Genomic DNA, 24,746 nt, shown 5'->3' with positions numbered 1-24,746 from the left:
CTGATCATGTCTTCCTCTTCCCCCCTTGTCTGATTTCCCACCCAGGTCCCTCCCTCCCTGTCCTGTGATTTCTAAGTAATTCTGAAGTTTTGAAATACTTGTGCTTTCTGTGTTTTACTTATCACTAGTACTGATAGACATTGAAATTCTAAATAGAGGTTGATTAAATTAGCAAATGGATACATGAATTTATTACAATTGCCTGAGAATGTTTTTTTGATGATGTCTTAGGGTTTTATTGCTCTGAAGAGACACCATGGCAATGGTAACTCTTATAAAGGAACGCATTTAGTTCGAACTGGCTTACAGTTTCAGAGGTTTAATCATGGTGGAAGCATGGCAGTGTGCATACACACATGATGGTGGACAAGGAGCTAAGAGTTCTATATCTTGACCCACAGGTGCTCTGAGAGAGAGTAAGCTTGGTATGTTTGATTTATCTGAGGCAAGGCTTGAGCTTCTGAAACCTCAAATCCTGCCCTTAGACACAACTCTTCCAACAAGACCACATCTACTTCAAGAAGGCCAGACCTCCTATAGTGCCACTCCTTATGATTACGGGGCCATTTTTATTCAAACCAACACAGATGACAAATTATTCACAAAGACTAATTTAGTATTATATACCTATTTCTAAATTACTTCTTTATTTCTTAAAGAAGTAGAAATAATTGATTGTTGGATAAAATGTTTTTTGACTATAATTTTCAATTCAATTGAGTGAGGTAAATTTCTTGTTATTTATCTGAACTTGTGTTTTGCTTTCATGCTCACACAAACATCTTATGAGAATTCTAGAATTGACTTTTATCAGAGAAAAACACTGCACCAAGTACCACCTTTTATCATAAGCAAAGGACATGCTTAGGATAAAAGGTGATACATGCTTGATAAAAGGTCTCTCTCTGAGGCAGTATAGAGAAATAATCCTTCATACATTGTCAATGACCTAAACAAACAGTGAAGGAGTCGGGCAGTCAACTGGAAGAACTGGGTTTTAAACTCCTGGATATTGGATTTACTATGATCACCCATCATGATTAAAATCCAAAGTTTTTCAAGTGTAGCTAATTTAAATGGGACTTTTGTTGTTTCCTAAAACCCAATGAACCATTCACAATGACTGGCTCATTCTTTTCTCTCTTGCCTCTGCACCACTGGTCTCATTCAGCCATTATAAAGCAATTCTTCCTATTTTTGTATGGCCTAAGCAAAATTATGTTGAAAGACGGGCAAAGATGAAAATATTGAGAGAAACAAGAAAAAGATACTTTAGTCTTTACAGTTGTGAATCTTCCTTCAAACTAATTAAGATTTTCCAATGAAGATGGGGTGCAGGCAAGCAGATACTGCTCATATTTGGCAACAATTGAAATTCTTAGAGGTTCTTTAACAAATATTATGCTGGTTATCATTCTAGTAGGAAACTGATACAGTACTTGTAGATGATTAAACACAATGCTCAGTGATAAAGCGTGCCCTTAGTCCTCAGTTTTCCCTGCTTCTGAAAACAGAAGGAAAAAAGTATAGATGGCTTCTCAATGGGATGTATTTTCTGGGGACTCCTTATGCACTTGTGCTTTGTGAATCTATTGCATTCCTACTACCTGACAATTATTTATATAAAAGTAACATGTGCTTTTGATACAGTAAAAGACTTGTTCTGGTGGAACTTATAGAAGATGAGAATTTAGCAACTATAGCAGCTTTTTATAAGACAAAGTGAATTTAGATAAACTGCTGACTCTAACATGTGTGACCTGACCAGACTAATTATCCTTAAAGAGGCCCAGTTTAATATTTTAATATGTCATGTGTATTTATATACACACACACATATATATGTATATATATGTATGTATGTAAATATATTAACAATTAATGAAAAAGTGATCATGAATTTGGCAGAAAGAAAGGGTTTAGAGGAAAGTTAGGGAAGGAGAAATATTGTAAATAAACAAAATCCATGTTAGTAATATTGTAGACATCAGAGAACTATTAAGTTAACAAGAATTTGGAAAGAACCATCCTAAAACAATGAGCACTAGCAAAGTTAAGTGAGTTCACAGTTTGTACAGATTATTTTTTCTTTCGTGCAGAATCCTAAACACAGGGTACAAATCAGAAACATCACATGTGCCCGGGCAAAAGTCGTCCATTAATAGATCCTGAGGCAGCAGAGCTTTTAACAGCACCACAGGGACAGAGACAAAAATAACAACCTAAGGGGCCAGGTTCCCAGGAAGAGAGGTGTTATGGAGAGCTGACATCAATACCCTGCCAGGATAAATGAAGATACTTAGAAAATGCTGAAGCTACACATGATAAAATATTAAGAAACAAAGCAGAAATGTAAAAAGCCGAGGTGGGTGAGGGAAGAAGTCTATGTGTAAAGGAAACTAACATGAGAGTTCAGAATTCAGTTGTGAACATTTCAGATTTAATCAGAGTGCTAGACCTAGATTGTAATAAGGCAAAGTGAGAAAAATGTCCCTTCATAATACTGAAATTTCCCTCATCATAGGACCTGGTTGGATTTTAATGGTCCATGTGCATTCATAGCAGAATGATTAAACACTTACGGGCAAACATCAGGTCTACTGCCTCCTTTTAATTTTTCCTATATTTCAAGGTGGGGGAGTTGTCTTTTAATGGGGTTTCATGCAGCCTGAGTTGTCTCTATGTTTTGGCAGGTGATCTTGAACTTTTATGCTTCCTGTCTCTTCTTCTCAGTGCTGGGGTAACAAGTGCGCACCATATGTCTGATTAGTGCTGAGCTGGGCATGGAACCCAAAGCTTCGTGAAAGGACTTTACCAACTGTGCTACTTCTCGAGGCCCTGCATCCTCTACATTTCTGTGGTGGCTTGAAATGAGAGGGCCCCCACAGATTTATATGTTTGGTCCACTTGGAAGTGTGGCTTTAATGGAGGAGGTGTGGCCTTGTTGGGGGAAGTGTGTCACTGGGAGGTGGGCTGTGAGATCTCAGGAGCTCAAGTCAGTTCTCCTCCAGCTACCTGTGGATCCAGATGTAGGACTCTGAGCCACTTCTCCAATACCATGTCTGCCTGGATGCTGTCATGATTTCTACTATGGTAGTGAACTAAACCTCTGAACCTGTGAGCCAGCTCCCATTAAATGTTTTCCTTTATAAGAGTTTCTGTGCTCATGGTGTCTCTTCACAGCAATAAAACCCTAACTAAGACAATTTCTTATCCACGATGCCTGATAGTTGTTGAGAAAAGAATTATGCACTTAAAAATGCAAAACTCTTAGGCAAAGAAGAGAAAAATCATAAGAGATCCAAGAGGAAGTAGATTTTGTTCTTCAGTCAGAGCTTAAAAATAGCTGTGATTAATCTGCTCAAGGAGGACTGGGAAAACAGATTTTCCTGAGATCCTTGGACTCAGTAGAGATAATGTTAATTTCTAGAGCTGGAAAACCAAACCCAACTGCTGGCTGCTGCCAGGAGAGAAGAGTACTACTGATTTCACCTTCAAAAGATGACCGCGGGGACTATTCATGTTGGTCTTTTTCTGTTTTCAACATAGCTTGTGAAAAGTCTTCAGATCCTTTCTGCAATATGTAGGAGTCTCTATGTGGATCTGTATGCCCAGTAAAAGAAACCAAAAGAGGGCTAAATGATTGTTGCACAGAGGCAATGAATTTGAAATCACAATTGTTTTTTTTTTTAACTGAATGAAAACCACAAGTTATGAAGTCATACCTTTAATTTTCAGGGAGAGAGAACTACCAAGAGACAATAGCACTTCCCAATAGAGGAGGACCATTCCCAACAGAATTTCTTCCTGTTTTATTCACTAAAATAAGAAGATGAACTGGTTTGTTTTGCTACAAACCGACAGTGATAGTAGCTTGTGCATGAATGTCAGCTCACCAAAACTACAAATGAGTGAAGGACTTTCTGTTTTTCTTTTTCTGGGATTGTATCACTATAAGATGATACAACCTGGCCTTATCATTCGTTGTTTTCAGCAAGAAATAAGATTTCATGTTATCAAATGCTCTTATTGCATCTTCTAATGTTACCATACATACTTGTCTCTTTTAAGTCCTCTATGAAACTTGTCAACATCTCTGTGTAGACTTATTATTTTGTGTACATCTAGTTATCCCAAGAGAAAAGAGCCTTTATTATTTTGTGAATCATTACGTTCTCATTGGCTGGAAATATGCCTGATATACACAAATCCCTCAATAAATTTTCTTTCATGAATAATATATATCATAGTTCATATATTAAATAATTCAAAATAAAGATTAGAATAAAAATCATGATTGTGACTGAGTCATTCTCTTTTAATATATTATTCCTTCCATATGAAAGTAGTCTGACTACCACATCTGTCACATCATTATTCTGTAGTGAAGGTTCTTTGGATCTGGCTCAGTAGGAAAGTGTGGTCTTCATTTCTCACTGCTTCAAATGTGCCCCTAATATAAATGCGTGCATCATCAAAGACAATGACACTTCTCAATAGAGAAGGACCAATCTTTGGTCAAGAGCACATTGTAGTTATACTCTCCTGCTTGAACCTCCAAACAACTTCCATCTATGGTTTTGATTAAAAGAAAACGATTTCACACCCAAATTTCATTTATTATATATATATTTTTTTTCCATTTTTTATTAGGTATTTCGCTCATTTACATTTGCAATGCTATACCAAAAGTCCCCCATAGCCACCCACCCCCTATCCCCTACCCACCCACTCCCCTTTTATGGCCCTGGCGTTCCCCTGTACTGGGGCATATAAAGTTTGCGTGTCCAATGGGCCTCTCTTTCCAGTGATGGCCGACTAGGCCATCTTTTGATGCATATGCAGCTAGAGTCAAGAGCTCAGGGGTACTGGTTAGTTCATAATGTTGTTCCACCTATAGGGTTGCAGATCCCTTTAGCTTCTTTGGTACTTTCTCTAGCTCCTTCATTGGGGGCCATGTGATCCATCCAATAGCCAACTGTGAGCATCCACTTCTATGTTTGCTAGGCCCAGGCATACTCTGACAAGAGACAGCTATATCAGGGTCCTTTCAGCATAATCTTGCTAGTGTATGCAATGGTGTCAGCATTTGGAAGCTGATTATGGGATGGATCCCCGGATATGCTAGTGTCTACATGGTCCATCCTTTTATCTCAGCTCCAAACTTTGTCTCTGTAACTCCTTCCAAGGGTGTTTTGTTCCCACTTCTAAGGAGGGGCATAGTGTTCACACTTCAGTCTTCATTTTTCTTGAGTTTCATGTGTTTAGGAAATTGTATCTTATATCTTGGGTATCTTAGGTTTTGGGCTAATATCCACTTATCAGTGAGTACATATTGTGTGAGTTCCTTTGTGAATGTGTTACCTCACTCAGGATGATGCCCTCCAGGTCCATCCATTTGGCTAGGAATTTCATAAATTCATTCTTTTTAATAGCTGAGTAGTACTCCATTGTGTAGATGTACCACATTTTCTGTATCCATTCCTCTGTTGAGGGGCATCTGGGTTCCTTCCAGCTTCTGGCTATTATAAATAAGGCTGCTATGAACATAGTGGAGCATGTATCCTTCTTACCAGTTGGGGCATCTTCTGGATATATGCCCAGGAGAGGTATTGCTGGATCCTCCAGTAGTACTATATCCAGTTTTCTGAGGAACCGCCAGACTGATTTCCATAGTGGTTGTACAAGCCTGCAATCCCACCAACAATGGAGGAGTGTTCCTCTTTCTCCACATCCACGCCAGCATCTGCTGTCACCTGAATTTTTGATCTTAGCCATTCTGACTGGTGTGAGGTGGAATCTCAGGGTTGTTTTGATTTGCATTTCCCTGATGATTAAGGATGTTGAGCATTTTTTCAGGTGCTTCTCTGCCATTCGGTATTCCTCAGGTGAGAATTCTTTGTTCAGTTCTGTGCCCCATTTTTTAATGGGGTTATTTGATCTTCTGAAGTCCACCTTCTTGAGTTCTTTATATATGTTGGATATTAGTCCCCTATCTGATTTAGGATAGGTAAAGATCCTTTCCCAATCTGTTGGTGGTCTTTTTGTCTTATTGACGGTGTCTTTTGCCTTGCAGAAACTTTGGAGTTTCATTAGGTCCCATTTGTCAATTCTCGATCTTACAGAGCAAGCCATTGCTGTTCTGTTCAGGAATTTTTCCCCTGTACCCATATCTTCAAGGCTTTTCCCCACTTTCTCCTCTATAAGTTTCAGTGTCTCTGGTTTTATGTGAAGTTCCTTGATCCACTTAGATTTGACCTTAGTACAAGGAGATAAGTATGGATCGATTCGCATTCTTCTACATGATAACAACCAGTTGTGCCAGCACCAATTGTTGAAAATGCTGTCTTTCTTCCACTGGATGGTTTTAGCTCCCTTGTCGAAGATCAAGTGACCATAGGTGTGTGGGTTCATTTCTGGGTCTTCAATTCTATTCCATTGGTCTACTTGTCTGTCTCTATACCAGTACCATGCAGTTTTTATCACAATTGCCCTGTAGTAAAGCTTTAGGTCAGGCATGGTGATTCCACCAGAGGTTCTTTTATCCTTGAGAAGAGTTTTTGCTATCCTAGGTTTTTTGTTATTCCAGATGAATTTGCAAATTGCTCCTTCTAATTCGTTGAAGAATTGAGTTGGAATTTTGATGGGGATTGCATTGAATCTGTAGATTGCTTTTGGCAAGATAGCCATTTTTACAATGTTGATCCTGCCAATCCATGAGCATGGGAGATCTTTCCATCTTCTGAGATCTTCTTTAATTTCTTTCTTCAGAGACTTGAAGTTTTTATCATACAGATCTTTTACTTCCTTAGTTAGAGTCACGCCGAGATATTTTATATTATTTGTGACTATTGAGAAGGGTGTTGTTTCCCTAATTTCTTTCTCAGCCTGTTTATTCTTTGTGTAGAGAAAGGCCATTGACTTGTTTGAGTTAATTTTATATCCAGCTACTTCACCAAAGCTGTTTATCAGGTTTAGGAGTTCTCTGGTGGAATTTTTAGGGTCACTTATATATACTATCATATCATCTGCAAAAAGTGATATTTTGACTTCCTCTTTTCCAATTTGTATCCCCTTGATCTCCTTTTGTTGTCGAATTGCTCTGGCTAATACTTCAAGTACTATGTTGAAAAGGTAGGGAGAAAGTGGGCAACCTTGTCTAGTCCCTGATTTTAGTGGGATTGCTTCCAGCTTCTCTCCATTTACTTTGATGTTGGCTACTGGTTTGCTGTAGATTGCTTTTATTATGTTTAGGTATGGGCCTTGAATTCCTGATCTTTCCAAAACTTTTATCATGAATGGGTGTTGGATCTTGTCAAATGCTTTTTCTGCATCTAACGAGATGATCATGTGGTTTTTGTCTTTGAGTTTTTTTATATAATGGATTACATTGATGGATTTTCGTATATTAAACCATCCCTGCATCCCTGGAATAAAACCTACTTGGTCAGGATGGATGATTTCTTTAATGTGTTCTTGGATTCGGTTAGCGAGAATTTTATTAAGGATTTTTGCATCGATATTCATAAGAGAAATTGGTCTGAAGTTCTCTATCTTTGTTGGATCTTTCTGTGGTTTAGGTATCAGAGTAATAGTGGCTTCATAAAATGAGTTGGGTAGAGTACCTTCTACTTCTATCTTGTGAAATAGTTTGTGCAGAACTGGAATTAGATCTTCTTTGAAGGTCTGATAGAACTCTGCACTAAACCCATCTGGTCCTGGGCTTTTTTTGGCTGGGAGACTATTAATAACTGCTTCTATTTCTTTAGGGGATATGGGACTGTTTAGAAGGTCAACTTGATCCTGATTCAACTTTGGTACCTGGTATCTGTCCAGAAATTTGTCCATTTCGTCCAGGTTTTCCAGTTTTGTTGAGTATAAGCTTTTGTAGAAGGATCTGATGGTGTTTTGGATTTCTTCAGGATCTGTTGTTATGTCTCCCTTTTCATTTCTGATTTTGTTGATTAGGATTTTGTCCCTTTGCCCTCTAGTGAGTCTAGCTAAGGGCTTATCTATCTTGTTGATTTTCTCAAAGAACCAACTGCTCGTTTGGTTAATTCTTTGAATAGTTCTTCTTGTTTCCACTTGGTTAATTTCACCCCTGAGTTTGATTATTTCCTGCCGTCTACTCCTCTTGGGTGAATTTGCTTCCTTTTTTTCTAGAGCTTTTAGATGTGTTGTCAAGCTGCTAGTATGTGCTCTCTCCCGTTTCTTCTTGGAGGTACTCAGAGCTATGAGTTTCCCTCTTAGAAATGCTTTCATTGTGTCCCAAAGGTTTGGGTACGTTGTGGCTTCATTTTCATTAAACTCTAAAAAGTCTTTAATTTCTTTCTTTATTCCTTCCTTGACCAAGGTATCATTGAGAAGAGTGTTGTTCAGTTTCCACGTGAATGTTGGCTTTCCATTCTTAATGTTGTTATTGAAGATCAGTCTTAGGCCATGGTGGTCTGATAGGATACATGGGACAATTTCAATATTTTTGTATCTGTTGAGGCCTATTTTGTGACCAATTATATGGTCAATTTTGGAAAAGGTCCCGTGAGGTGCTGAGAAGAAGGTATATCCTTTTGTTTTAGGATTAAATATTCTGTAGATATCTGTCAGGTCCATTTGTTTCATAACTTCTGTTAGTTTCACTGTGTCCCTGTTTAGTTTCTGTTTCCACGATCTGTCCATTGATGAAAGTGGTGTGTTGAGGTCTCCCACTATTATTGTGTGAGGTGCAATGTGTGCTTTGAGCTTTACTAAAGTGTCTTTAATGAATGTGGCTGCCCTTGCATTTGGAGCGTAGATATTCAGAATTGAGAGTTCCTCTTGGAGGATTTTACCTTTGATGAGTATGAAGTGTCCCTCCTTGTCTTTTTTGATAACTTTGGGATGGAAGTCGATTTTATCCGATATTAGAATGGCTACTCCAGCCTGTTTCTTCAGACCATTTGCTTGGAAAATTGTTTTCCAGCCTTTCACTCTGAGGTAGTGTCTGTCTTTTTCCCTGAGATGGGTTTCCTGTAAGCAGCAGAATGTTGGGTCCTGTTTGTGTAGCCAGTCTGTTAGTCTATGTCTTTTTATTGGGGAATTGAGTCCATTGATATTAAGAGATATTAAGGAAAGGTAATTGTTGCTTCCTGTTATTTTTGTTGTTAAAGTTGGCATTCTGTTCTTGTGGCTGTCTTCTTTTAGGTTTGTTGAGGGATTTTCTTCTTGTTTTTTCTAGGGTGTGGTTCCCGTCCTTGTATTGGTTTTTTTCTGTTATTATCCTTTGAAGGGCTGGATTCGTGGAGAGATAATGGGTGAATTTAGTTTTGTCGTGGAATACTTTGGTTTCTCCATCTATGGTAATTGAGAGTTTGGCTGGGTATAGTAGCCTGGGCTGGCATTTGTGTTCTCTTAGTGTCTGTATAACATCTGTCCAGGCTCTTCTGGCTTTCATAGTCTCTGGTGAAAAATCTGGTGTAATTCTGATAGGCTTGCCTTTATATGTTACTTGACCTTTTTCCCTTACTGCTTTTAGTATTCTATCTTTATTTAGTGCATTTGGTGTTCTGATTATTATGTGTCGGGAGGAATTTCTTTTCTGGTCCAGTCTAATTGGAGTTCTGTAGGCTTCTTGTATGTTCATGGGCATCTCTTTCTTTAGATTTGGGAAGTTTTCTTCAATAATTTTGTTGAAGATGTTTGCTGGTCCTTTGAGTTGAAAATCTTCATTCTCATCCACTCCTATTATCCGTAGGTTTGGTCTTCTCATTGTGTCCTGGATTTCCTGGATGTTTTGAGTTAGGATCTTTTTGCATTTTCCATTTTCTTTGATTGTTGTGCCGATGTTCTCTATGGAGTCTTCTGCACCTGAGATTCTCTCTTCCATCTCTTGTATTCTGTTGCTGATGCTGGCATCTATGGTTCCAGATTTCTTTCCTAGGGTTTCTATCTCCAGCGTCGCCTCACTTTGGGTTTTCTTTATTGTGTCTACTTCCCTTTTTAGGTCTAGTATGGTTTTGTTCATTTCCATCACCTGTTTGGATGTGTTTTCCTGTTTTTCTATAAGGACTTCTACCTGTTTGGTTGTGTTTTCCTGTTTTTCTTTAAGGACTTGTAACTCTTTAGCAGTGTTTTCCTGTTTTTCTTTAAGGACTTGTAACTCTTTAGCAGTGTTCTCCTGTATTTCTTTAAGTGAGTTATTGAATTCCTTCTTTATGTCCTCTACCATCATCATGAGATATGCTTTTAAATCCAGGTCTACCTTTTCAGGTGTGTTAGGGTGTCCTGGATTGGGCAAAGTGGGCGTTCTGGGTTCTGATGATGGTGAGTGGTCCTGGCTTCTGTTAGTAGGATTCTTACGTTTACCTTTCGCCATCTGGCAATCTCTGGAGTTAGTTGTTATAGTTGTCTTTGTTAAGAGATTGTTCCTCTGTTGATTTTGTTACCCTCTATCAGCAGGCGTGGGAGACAAGCTCTCTTCTCTGAGTTTCAGTGGTCAGAGCAGTCTCTGTAGGCAAGCTCTCCTCTTTCAGGGAAGGTGTACAGTTATCTGGTGTTTGGACCTCCTCCTGGCTGAAGGTGAAGGCCCAAAACAGGATCTTTCCCAGAAGCTGTGTTGCTTTGGCCAGGAAGGTGGCCAGTTGTCTGGAGTTGAAGATGTCGCCGCCTGAGAAGCTCTGTGGCTCTTGTCCGGAAGGAGGCCGGCCGTCTGGAGCTGAGGATGGCGCTGCCTCAGAAGCTCTGTGGCTCTTGCCGGGAAGGTGGCTGGTTGTCTGGAGCTGAAGATGGCGCCACCCAGAAGCTCTGCGACCCTCGCCCGTCCCAGAAACGGCTGGCACTCTGTATTCCACACGGTCACCCGTGCAGCCTGCCCTCCGCGGAGTCCCGGAGCCAAGAAGGCTCCCGCCGGCGCCTGTGCCACAAACCTCTCAGGCCGGGCAGACCCCCGTGCTCTCACCAGGAAGGTGGCCGGCTATCTGGAGCTGAAGATGGCGCCGCCCAGCCATTTATTATATATTTATTTTACTTGTTTTGTCTAAGAAATGAAGTTGGGTTTTTAAGAGGATATTCTACTGAGATGGGATTGGTAATGCTAGAAAGACGGAACAAATGTGTAATGTAAATAGACAACCTTGTACTCATTGCTTTTGAGAAAGCCTCGTGTGAATATAAGCTAGAGCACAGTATTCTATCTGCTGTCTATTAAACCAGTGATCTTCCAGAATGCTCACCAGATTCTCATCCATGATCAGGTACTTAGAACAAGAGCCCATTGGTTTTAAACCAGTAAAAGAAAAGATCTATTTCAGTTTTAGGAAAATTTCATAGTGATCAGGTTAGCTTTGTTAAATTCTGTGTTCCCGAAAAAGCACTAGACATTTTAAGTTTAATTATGTCACTTAATCTTCATAAAAATCTTGAGAGAGAGAGAAAGAGAGGCAGATCCAGAGCTGAAATTGAGCTTTTTCACTAAAGGGCACAGATTGTAGGACATCAGGGGCTTTTTTAGGCAAGCCTAGAAGGGATGGGTGAAACCCTCTTAAATGTTGAGAAATATGTACAAAAAGCCCTTTAGTCATATCATGGCACCATTTTTTATGTATGAGAAGCATTATTCTCCATTGACAAAGGTCACAAAGTTTGGAAGAATTAGAACCAATTACATACTATTTCTGAAATGCTCAAGTGAACGGCTCTTGCAACCTTTCTGCCCATTTTTCTTCAGTGTTCCCAAGCCTTAGATATTGGTGTTGCATTGAAGGTGTATCAACTGGGAATAGACTGTTCCTGGTCACATTGTTTGCATTTTTCTCAGTTGTAGAGAAAAATTTTTTATCAGCCTCTGTCTGCTGAGACAGAAGTTTATTTGATGGAGTATAAGATAAACATCTGTAGATACAATGCTAAGTATTTAGAATACAATTAGTTGGATTAACTTGGGGAAATTGCATTAATAATTCTTCTCTAGGGTCTATAACTTCTCCAGCCATAGGTAGTTGGCCTGATTTTCAATGAGAGACATTATTTCCTTCTTTTTGAGTATATCTTACATCTAATTAAACAGCTTCTGTTACTCTCAAGATAAAAGTTCCATTATTGCCTTATTAAAGAAAGGTATTTCATCAAGGCAAGGTAGGAAGGACTAATTATTGCTTTTCACTATCAGTTGCTTAAGTGGCACTTTCCAGTACTATATGAATGAGCAAATCCTCACGGAATAGACTTCTATATCTAGTCCAGCTTAGTTCCTCCAAGTCCTGTGTCTGAAGTAACTGCTGTCTTCTGCGGTATCTTTCCTTCAAGTTCTGGGAAGTAACAAAGATCAATGACAGTAGCCTAAGTCTTTGTTTGTTTGTTTGTTTGTTGGATTCCCCTAATAAATAGCTGAATGAAGGCTGCTCAGACCTGGAACTAGGGTTTTTGTAAGATTGTTTCTGACTCTTGTGGGAGACATTATCTATCACTCTTTACTCTGTAACTCCATACATATCTTTTTGCACCCATCATATATACATATATATGTGTGTGTGTGTGTATGTGTGTTGACAATGTATGTATGTATGTATGTATGTGTGTATGTGTATATATATATACACACACACATATATGTTTTGACAATCTATGTTCACACGAATCCGAGGGTTCTGTGAGATCAGAAGAAGGCAACATATCTCCTAGAGCTGAAGTTACAGGTAGTTATGAGCACTGGTGTGAATTTTGGGAACAAAACTTGGATCTTCTTCAAGAACAATACTGTCTGTGGATCTTATTACCCCTCCTTCATATTTCTCCTACCCCAAAATGCTTGGGACGTTTTAGGATTCTGATGTTGACGAATGTTTACATTTTGTTTACATGGTGTCTCTCATCCCATCTCTAATCTAACTTGTAGCATTCCATCACATATATGCCAATAAATAAATATTCAAGATAAGGGTTAAACAAACAGGTTTTAGAATACTTTCTCATTAAATATAACATATACTATGTTTAGTACACAGAAATCTTAGCATGTAAGTATTTGTAGTATAAAGTATTTGCAATATAACCAGTTGGTGGCTCAATCCTTGAGTTTTAGACGTGGTTTCAATTCTTATTAAATTGTCTTAAATAATAGAATGATGTTTATTAATAAGAGGTAGTGGGCTGTAGTGTATTTTGGGACAATTTACATTAATTCAACATTGATTATGAAATTTTATATTAAGTTCTCATATTAATGGGAATTTATTTTAAAGACTGGGTTCAGCCCAAGCTTGTTGACTGGTGTCTGCTGAGGTAAAGGCGGAAAGATCAGGATTACTTGCGTTTAGTTTTAGCTCTACAATATACATAATCAAGATTTTTGTGAACAGTATATGTATATATGATATATATTTGATATATATTTGATATATTTATTTGATATATATTCATATGCTTCATATATATAAATATATTTGAAAAACACAGGTAGTTTTTAAAGCAAGAAGAAGCACAAAGAGTAATGCTGGGATGGTTTTTAAAGACTGAATGTAGGGTTGCTATGCTGGTCACGTTCCAGTGAAAGATCTAATTTTATTTTCCTGCACTGGTTGTTTTAGCATCAAAGCCACAAAGTCACAATTTTATTTTTAATTGTGGCATTTCAAGTTCTGTGCTTTACATATCTTGATATAATTCCCCTTGCCAGTCTAATCCCCAGAGTGACAGTCTTATTTTCTGTAACTTGCAAAAATTCATGAACCATGCTTCTTCATGAGTTCTTAAAATACTATTTTCTTTTGACCTGCCATGTGAAAATATTGGAAGCCGGTGGTAATACTGAGCCCATTTCTATGGAAATGATGTGGATATTATTTAATAAATCTTCCTGGATGCTGAACAATTCATGAATGGCTTGTTGAAATACAATAAGGAGTTTATGAGCCCTTGAATTGCAGGATTCTCTTCTGGAAGGAAAAACAAAAACTGGGAGACACCATCAATGAGGAATGCTACTCCTTCATCTCAAACTGAAACAGCCAGGGTTTAAACTCACCCTGAGTACATTCTCAGCAGGGAAAAGGATGGGCTGTGACTATACCGTAATGGCATTCATTTTCTTATGTTGCTTAGAAAACCAGCCCCGTTCTCAGCACAGTTCAAGAAGAGCTTAGAAAATGGTGCAGACTCCAGCAACAATCTTGTAACCAACAGCAAGCCTCTCAGAGCACTTTCTAAAGCCAACTCTCTTGGTGGCATTGGTTAATAATCGTTCTGGTTATCTTACTGTCACACCTTGTAAGTTGGTGTAAGGCACTTTGAAACTGAAGGCATGCCGCACCACTGACCTTGGAGAGTATGGAGCAAGGAGCCGTGTTCGTGTTTGAAGAGAGCTGGTAAAAGAAAATAAAATCCCATTCCTGGCATCATTGGGGTACATCTCCAGCCTGCCATGGATACATTTTTAATTGCTTTCCTTAAAAGCTTGATCTGAAAGCCTTTGAAGTAAACAGCTCTCTGCCATTATCCCATTAGAAGTAAACGGCCTCTCAATCCTGCCCCGGTTTTCAGTGAGAAAGAAAGGAGGAAAAAGAAAAGCATTTAGAAATCATTCTGAGCTATAGTTTCCGCTAACAGTTTCCTGTGGGTGATCTTAGTAGCCTATTAGACGTTGGTAATCACACAGAGCGTAAGGAACGGGGACTGCAGGCATCTTAGCACAGTGTGTGATCTCAGAGCTCTGAAGGCAGCCAGAATTCACAGAGAGCTGATTTCCAGAACTGGAGCTTACCAGCCCTCCCAAGAACTCAAGCTGCCAGTCCACCTTCCTATCTCCCTTGGAGAAGAATAGGTGGCAGCAACAATCCCTGCGGGTAGAAACTAAAGAGATGGAAAACCAAAGTAGAGGAGGAAGGGAAAGTGGAATGGTACATGTTCTGCAGCCATGGAATAAAAGAGCTTGAATCCGACCCTGCCTCTCTCCCTGCCCTTAGATGGATGCTGTGTTTAGTTTTCCCCCTCCCCCCTTTTTAAATTAGCAAACCTAATCCTTATTAAGCACCTGGATGCCTTCCTTTTCAACTGCACCCCATCTGTGTCTGTCTTCTTTCATATGCCATTTTTATACAACATCTGAAAACAGTTCGTCCGCTTCAGTGTGTTCACCTGGAGACTATTGCTTCCTCACCTTGCGATGGCTGGAGTACTGAGAAATATATCTTTGTGTCAAAATTCTGAGAATCAGAATGAAGAAGGAGGCGGGTACCAATAAGAAATAAATAGTTTACAGGGAAATCACAGTCTTACCTCACCCAAAGTAACAAGTTTTAAGAATTCTGTGGCTAGCATGACATCGGTCTTACAATGAATAGCAGGTTAGCAATATAAATTCTCGATTCCAGCTTTTGTTACTTTTCTGTGAAAGGAAGAAAAAAAATCCACAGGACATAGTGTAAATTCTCTGGGATAACATGAATAGCCCAATTATATAAATATATCTAACTTGGTTTGATAAATACCAAAGATGTTGTTTTATTAGTCTATCACTATGCCCTTTGCTTTCATCTGCACGACTGCAAATGTTTGAATCTCATTTGATAGCGTATGTGAATTCAGTCCAACTAGTAGTCAGTCCTGTGCTTTTTTTCCACAATTAACTGTAAAAACACCATTCCCCAGTCACTGTTTGAGGCCATGTAGAAAGGTTTTAGTATTTCAATCAGTACAGTCAGATGGGCCTGCTCTCATGCCCCACGGGAGGGTATAAAGCCAAGGTGGTTTAGATTACCCCAAGCCTTCCCAGGATAACTTTCTACAGTAAGCAGTCATTAGTTAATTGAGTTGAACCTAAACACAAAAGGGAATCAGGAACTGTGAAAGCTTTAAGTATTCTAATCATTTTAGGCTCCGAAGACCCTTCCCAGAAGTGACAGCTCAGCCAGGTCTGTGCCATGACCTGTGGTTCAGGCCTACTGGTCATCTCACAAGCTGCCTTCTCCTTTGTGCTATAGAAAGGCTTACATGCTAAGAGGGAGCCATGACTGTATACCAGCACAGATGGTGTGTGAGGCACTTTCCGTTGCTGTGACAAAATGCCCTAAGGAAATAAACTGGAAGGGGAAAAGCCTTGTTTTTGACTGATGATATCAGAGGTCCCAGGTCATGGCCAGCTAACTCCATTGACCCTTAAGAAAGGCTTATGGCAACAGGATAACAGGACAGAGGGAAGCTGCTCACATCATGGCAAACAGGAAGTTGGGAGGTGGAGGTAAATTGAAGGGGGCGGGGAGGCTAGTGACTAGGGACAAGGTATACTCTATAAGTTCCCACTGATCTGTTCCCTCGCACGAGCCCCCCCTCCCCACCTCTTAATAGGACTCTCAGATATGAACTTAAGAGTGGACTAGTGCACTGATGAGTTATAACCTCTGACCCAGCTCCTTCTTAGCCACCAGTTAGAGGTTAAGCCTTCAGCATTTTATATTCAAACTATATCACTACATCAGAATCGCTGTTTCTTTCTTTTCTTTTTTCTTATTTCTTTTATTGGATATTTTCTTTATTTACTTTTCAAATGTCATCCCCTCTCCAAGTCTCCCCTCCAGAAACCCCCTATCTCATCCCCCTTCCCCGTGTCTTTATGAAGGTGCTTCCACCCACCCACCCACCCACTCCCATCATCCCGCCCTGGCATTCCCCTATACTGGGACATCAAACACCCTCAGGCCCAAGGATCACACCTCCCACTAATTTCCAACAAAGTCATCCTCTGCCACATATGAGGCTAGCACCACGGGTCACTCCATGTGTACTCTTTGGTTGGTGGTTTAGTCCCTGGGAGCTCTGGGGAGTCTGGCCAATTGACACTGTTGACCCCTCCCCTCACGGGGTTGCAAACCCTCTCAGCTCCTTAAGTCCCTTCTCCAACTCCTCCATCTGGGACCCGTTGCTCAGTCCAACAGTTGGTTGTAAGCCTCTGCCTCTGTATTCATCAGGCTCTGGCAGAGCCTCCCAGGAGACAGCCATATCAGGCTCCTGTCAGCAAGCACTTTCTGGCGTGTACAATAGCATGTCCAGGTTTCTTATACACTATCTAGGATATTTTGTGATGGAAACGTAATTACTGTGTGAATTTATTGGAGTAAAAAAAGAGTAAAGACGTATTGGAAAAAAAATCCAAATATATGGATACTTCAAAATGTCTAAGGAAATTATCTATTCAAAGTGATGATATACAGTTCTAGTTGGCCTGAGATAGAAGGACTGTGAGCTTGAGACCAGCCTGGGCTAGGTGACAAGACCCCGTGTCAGTAACTAAGGATGAAACGGTGTTTGTGCAGACACTACCTTATCATCCTCTGAGTAATATTTTAGTGTGTTTCATGTTCCAAGTGGATGCTTCACAAGTGTGCTGCATGGCTGGCGAGAAAATAGCTCCATTCCAAGTATGAACTCTTATTACCGCTACTGCATGTATCCATTTCTGAAAATAATTAGGTTGCTTAATATTGTGAAAATGTCTGTTAAAAAATTCATGAATAAAATATTTACCAAGATTGCCATTTGACAATGTGTGAAATGATGAACTCTACTGCCACATTTAGGCGATGAAATTATACTCTTGCCTCTGATGGAAAATATTCCAATTGCACACAGAAGAGTTATTTCGCTATTTCAGCTCTAGTAAGTGCCATCGTCCTTATAGTTCTAGGGAAGCTGACTCAGTTACAGGTCGGGATCTTCATAGGAAAGACCTGGGTTTACCTATGCTATTGAAAGCCTTTACTACATTGTGGCAAGTTCACAGAAGCATGGGTGTGATAGATGTTAGAGACACTTGTGTAGTTTTGCTAGAGTGTATGTGTGTACTTGGTACCATACACAGTTAGCCATGGATTATGGGTTCATGAGGACAAGAATTTCTCTTGATGGTCTACTACAAGGTTGCTTTTATGCTCCCCCAAAATCATAAAGTAATAAGTTTTATATATTTCAGACTTATATAATGAAAAAGAAATCTGAATACTTTATTTAGGGTAATGGCTGATACATATTAGACAGTGGCTATGTAACTATGATATCTTCTCTCTCTCTCTGGTTCGCTCTTAACTAAGCAGAGGTAAGTAGCTTGACTTACCTTTGCTGAAATGTCTTAACATTTAATTTTTTTCACCATTTGAAGATTATTTTATTTCTTTGTTTCTTTCTTTTGTTGAAAATAGAGTGTTTTCTCATATAATATATCCTGACTATAGTTTCTCCTCCCTCTCCTCCTACCACCTCCATATCTCCCCTCTAGATATACTCCCTTCTTGTCTCTCATTATATAATATATAATATTTATATTATAATATATAAAATAAATCAAAATAAAATAAAATACAATGAAACAGAAGCCACCATATTAAAGTTGGATAAGGCAACCCAACAGACAGAAAAGATTCCTAAGAGTTGACACAAGAATCAGAGATCATCTGTCTCTCACTCAGTCATCCCATAACAATATTACGATATAAGCTGTAACATATAGGCAGAGAACCTGGATTAGATCCTTGCAGGCTCTGTGCTTGCTGCTTCAGTTTCCCTGAGCTTATATGCATGTCATTTGATGATTTAGAGGCACTTGTTCAACAGCTCTAGTTTCCTCCATCCCTACAGGTTCTTAAACTCTTTGTGGCTCCTCCTCCACAGGGTATTCTGAGCTCTGGGGAGGGGAGTGGGGAATTTGATGACTTCCCTTTTTGACTCATTCTTCCTGCAATCACTGCCTGTGGGTCTCTGAATCTGTTCCTCTCTTCTGCCAGAGAAAGCTTCTTTGATGATTACTGGATATGGGATTGATCTATGAATATAATAGGATGCTAACTGTAATATTTTCTTACATGGCCAAACCTTTTTCCTCCCTAATTTCTTACCCTTAGATTGATCATGTCTTAGAACACTTTTTCCAAAGTGACATGATTAACTATCTCAGGTGTTATATTTGTCCACTCTTACTTGAAAGGAACATAAAGACCATATACATATTCTCTATTGCCTGTTAAAAATCACTTTTGAAGGGATTGAAAGATGGATTAGCAGTTTTGAACATTCCTTTGTCTTCTAGAGTACCTGAGTTCAGTTCTCAGCATCTTTGTTGCATGACTGTTACATCCAACTCCAGATTTGATGCCCTCTTCTGAACTCCTTAGGTACCAGCAAACCCATGAAATTTACTTACACAAATAAGAAACCCAGACAGGCACACACACACACACACACACACACACACACACACACACACATATGATATATAGATAATAGATAGATAGATAGATAGATAGATAGATAGATAGATCGATCGATCGATCGATAGATAGATAGATAGAAACATACATACATACATACATACATACATACATACATACATACATACCAAGTCCCTTTAAATTTAAACACTGAAAGGTAGCTGTAAATTGTTTAACCTTTAACCTCAGAAACTGGGAAACAGGGGAACATCTCTGTGAGTTTAAGGCCAGTATGATCTATATTCCAAGTCCCTAGTAGCTACACAGTGAAAATCAATCTAAAATACCAATTAATTCATAAATTTACAAGAAAAGTTTAAATTACAGTCTCAGTAGATACTATCAGAGCGATTGTAAATGGTATAAAACATCACCGTGATGTGTTGAGTATTTCTTATACTCCGGTCTCTAGTATTAAAAGTAGATTTAACCTTGAATCTGCCCACTCCATTGTCGGTATTGCTAGAGACTGAAACTAGGGTTGTTGTGTATGCAATCTTTTCATCAGCACGAAGCCATGTGCCCATTGCAAAGTAAAACACTTAAGCAGCTCATGCTACTAGAGATTAAGAGAACCTAAGAATCGAGGACAATAACACTAGTGTAAAAGACAATGCTATGATTCTAAAGTGAAAATGAGGTCTCTTCCAATAGGTTTGATTCTCCAACACTCAAATTAAAAGACTGACGCATGAAGAATGGAGCTAACACATGAATCAGCAAGTCTTCCTGGGAAGTTTGGCTCTTCAGGTCAGTAGATCACAGGTGATCTTAGGTGGCAGAGAAGACTAAATATACCCGCTTGTTTCTGTAGTGAAGAATGGCAGCGTGTGATTAAGCGCTCATCCCACCCAGGTCCACACGAGGCTCACCCAGCCATGAGTCACTTGCTCAGATGCACTGATTGCCCTGGGCTGAGCCAAAGCAGTGATTAAACAGCTCAGAGCCTGGAGCTGGAGGGAACCTCTGAACGAATTCTCCTTCATGCTTAAATTGAAGCCGATTCTGGAGGATAGCCAGTGATTGCTAGAGATTTGGGAGGATGGTCTTCTGCAAACCATCCACAGGGATCGTGCCAACAGGCTCTCTACTGAGCAGATGAAGGACAGGCTGGGGAGCCCTTGAGCTAATTTGTTTTTCATATATGGTAAATGTTTTCAAATAAAAATTATCAATTGTACTTTAAAAGCTAACGGTATAAACTGAATTTTCAGTTCACCTTCCTTCCAAATGGTGTGCAAAACATAGTTAAGACACAAACCAGTTTTTTTTACTCTACTCAACATGACTAATATTCCTTTGAAATAAAACATTGCTATTGTCTCTACATGAGAATAGTTAAATCCAATTTTGTCACATAGATAGGCATTGTTGTAATTATCCTGAAACTTCCTTCCTAAATTACTCAAAATAATAGCCTAAAAAATAAATGGCGCAGCAGGTTGCGACGGATGCTAGTTAGCTTTATTAGTTGACCTTTGTGATAATGTTGCCCTCGTTGGTTTAAGTTCTGTGTCTAGGTTGCCAGAGATAACCATGTATTCATGTATACACATAATTTTTATGTCCAGGATATCTGTGTATACTCAGCTCCTCATAGAGAAAGCTTAGCTCTATACAAATTTCAAAATTCACATGAATGTTGAATTGCTCAAGCATGAAGTATACTTATGTGTAAGAAGGATTTTTTTCTAAACCACTACCACTGTGCAAGTTTTTAAAGTAAATACATTTTGGAAGATTATGAGCACAAAATGCACTTGCTTTGTCTTCGTTGTGATTTAAAAAACAAAGAACAAAAAACAAAACTAGATCTCATTATAATTAAATACCCTCCCAAAACGGAGGACAACCTGATCTCATTCTTGCCGTTGTCCAGCCTCAGGACCCTGAATTGCTGGGATTAGAGCTATGTGCTGTCATGTCCAGAAAATAGTGCATTTATGAGCCGAATGACTGGGATTAAGCCAGAATTCTGCAGTCATATAATTAAGAGCAACCCTATCAAGCTAAGTAATGGCAGTATACAGTTTGGCAATGGTAAATGACACCTCATGTGTCAATTTGAGCACTGTTATCAGCTATAACCATTAAAAAAAAGTACTGCTAGTCAAAAGAGCAAAACAACACAAAGAAAACAGTTTGTCTCACACAATATCTCCCTTTATGACACATCTGCTCCTGTGAGAGCCATGGTTTCTGTCTCTAGTTTGGTGGCAGTGGCCTTGCACAATCGTCTCCATGTGGTACCTGTAGAGTACAATGCAGATCTGAGCTTGAACTCAGAAACTCAGTTGCTTCATTGCAAGAAAAGATAAGTTTCTCTGTGCCTTGTGTATGTCTTTTGACAAAGCAGTTCACAGGCAGCAAGGATTGTTTTTAAAACAAAGTAATGTTCTCTGGCTTCAGTTATGCGTCGCCAACCCTCAGATATGCACTAGGTGAGTATGGGCTATAAACCTGAGTTATTTGGTTTTAATTTGTATATTTAAAATAGTTGCATATTCACATTTACCTTATGACAATTAAATATATATGTAGTAAGAATCATAGACGATAAAATAATGTAGAAAACTCTTAAAGGAAAATGTGTTTCTATGTTTAAAGAAAATTAAACATTTCTTACTGCATTCTATGAAGTGATCAAGCAAACATATGCACACATCCAGCGAGCATGCTAACAAATCATGAGCAGATTCTCTTCCCCTTCCCGAAGTCATTTACTACCTATTCATTCCATTTCCATAATATACTGCTGTACTGCAAATCACTCTTAGGAGAAAATCTGTAGGCATTAGATTAGTCACTATTTCTATTCCCTTATGTTGCTTGACAGAAAAGGCAATCTTAATTGGTAGACATGCATTCAAATTTTATTTTTTCTTAAAAACTTTCATATATATAATTATAATTTTTCTGTTCATCACTAGTACAGTATGAGAATAATATTGGTTTGTATGTCTGTCTCGCCTGGAATGCAGCAAAAATACCTGATTTAAATTAAAATATACTAAAAAATTAAACCACTGAACTACACGTCTGTAGCTTATTCTGGCTTTTACAATGATATACAAAGAATACAAAAAATAAGGCTGGGTAGTTAGCTCAGTGGCAAGTGCTTAAAGCATGGGGACCTACGTGTGGATTTCCAGAAAAAACTCAGGGATGGTAATAGAATTCTGTAACCCTAGCACTAGGGACACAAAACAGGAGGATGCCTCAAATGGACTGGCCACCCAATCTATCCAATCATTGTGCTTTGGGCTCCATTTCAAAAGTAATACTTGGCTAACAAAAGAAGACACCTGACATAGACCCCTTTGCCTACATACCCACACACAAATATATATACGCACACACATTTGCATATTTACTATACACAAATATTATATAAAAATATATTGAGAATGTAAAAAACAAGTTTCAGCTTAGGTTCTTAAATCAATTCACCAAAATCATACCAATGTCTTCCAAGCTGATAAAATTAAGAAAAATAGAGCCGGGCGGTGGTGGCACACACCTTTAATCCCAGCACTGGGGAGGCAGAGGCAGGCAGATTTCTGAGTTCGAGGCCATCCTGGTCTACAAAGTGAGTTCCAGGACAGCCAGGGCTACACAGAGAAACCCTGTCTCGAAAAACAAAAACAAAAACAAAATTAAGAAAAATATTTAGTGTGTGTTATGTGTCTGTGTGTGTGTGTCATATATGCAGGATGCAGGTAGCTACAAAGTCTAGAAGAGGGTGTCAGACCCTCTGGAATTGAGGGAACAGCTAATTGTTTGCTGCCTAACAGTGGTGGAAGTAAGCTATGGTTATCTGAAACAGGTGCTCTGAACCGGGAAACCATCTCCCCAGCCCTTTAAGATGGCATTTTAAATAGAATTCTTATAGCCATGTCCTGTTTCTATTTCTATGTTTACATTATTCTAATATTTGACACAACTCTAATTTAAGCAAAGCATGTCCATATACTGATACTCTAGTGTGGCACATAGTCTAATAGGGTGAAAAATGGAGGTTGTTGTGTTGTGTATAGGATTACTAGGGTACAAAATAGAAAATGTTTTTATTTTATCTTTTAAACCTAAATTTAGGTCCTAATTCGACTTACAGAACATTTCCATTTTTTTTTTATACATTTTTGTTTTGTGAGAGTAATGAATGTTGAAAGGTTCTGGAAAATACAAGTACTGCCTGATACGCTAATAAAACACTGCTACCAAAGAGTGCACTGCACAGACAAGACCCAATTGAGCATGAGTTCTCGCCATAATCTTCACTGACATTTATCTAAAATTGTCTCCGACTTCATCATTGCACTATTCCAGGTACAGGCTTTGAGTGGCTCATAAATCAGACGTTCTCTAATTCTGTCTGAAAAATCAAGGCTGATTTATTTAAATTTATCTAAAATTCCAAGGTCCTTAGAGAATAGATTATTAAATAGAGAGGAGGCATGTTTCTCTAAGAGGTGACAGACATGTGCACTATGTCCATAAAAGTTCCATACTCACCCTAGACTCTCCAATGATGGAAACTGTGTTGGAATAGAGTGTACCCTTAAATGTGTTTGAAAACCATCCCATCCCATTTTCTTCATATGAAATATATCTCACACTTTTCACTAGATGGTTTTTAAGAGAATGCATGTGTGTGTGTGTGTGTGTGTGTGTGTGTGTGTGTGTGTGTGTGTGTGTGTCTGTGAAGTCTACTCCAGTGAATGAATCATTACCAAAACCCAAACTTTCAATTTACTCCTCCTATGGTGTTTTCACTCAGCATGCTTAGGCATAAAAAGATAATTAGGTATTTTTTACATATACTAAATTGTTCTAATTCTTTGTCATAGTTCTAGATTGGCTGTTCTCATCCTGTTGGGCTCGACCCTGATGGGGGTTCACACTACCCTTTCACAGAGGTCATCTATCAGATATCCTGCATGCCAGATATATACATTACCATTTATAATAGTAGTAAAATCTACAGTTATGACACAGCAACAAAAATAATTGTGGTTGGGGTCACCACAACATGAGAAACTGTGTAAAAGGGTCTTAGTATTAGGGAGGTTGAGAAACACTGTCTGAATCAATTGTTTTTATTTTAGAATTTAAAAAATGGGGCTTTTTAAAAAAATGACATCTGAAAGTAAATGACGACAAAGCTTAGTTTTTAAGTTGAGTCATGAACAAACCTGTCTTTGAGCAACTATCTGCTCCGTGTCTCCATGGCTTGTCTGTTGCCTTCTACATTCCTGTCTGAAATTGAGATCTGACTTTAATAACTTTTGTTTCACAGGATTTATACAAAGAGTAACTTCAGTTGCTCTGCAATTCATTTCGTAACTCAGTGGAAACAAAATTCACTAACTTGAAAGGCTCCAGAAAGCATCTTTTTCTGCCCTAATTGTGCCTTTCAAAACATAAGCCTATAAATTATGCATTTGAAGGAAAGCATATTTTAAAGCTTAGTTGTCAAGATTATATTTCTAAACTAAATATATTAGTGAAATAAACACC

Source organism: Mus musculus, chromosome 10 (assembly GCF_000001635.26).
Source record: "Mus musculus strain C57BL/6J chromosome 10, GRCm38.p6 C57BL/6J".
Lineage (NCBI taxonomy): Eukaryota > Metazoa > Chordata > Mammalia > Rodentia > Muridae > Mus > Mus musculus.
Note: the sequence above shows the minus strand (reverse complement) of the source record.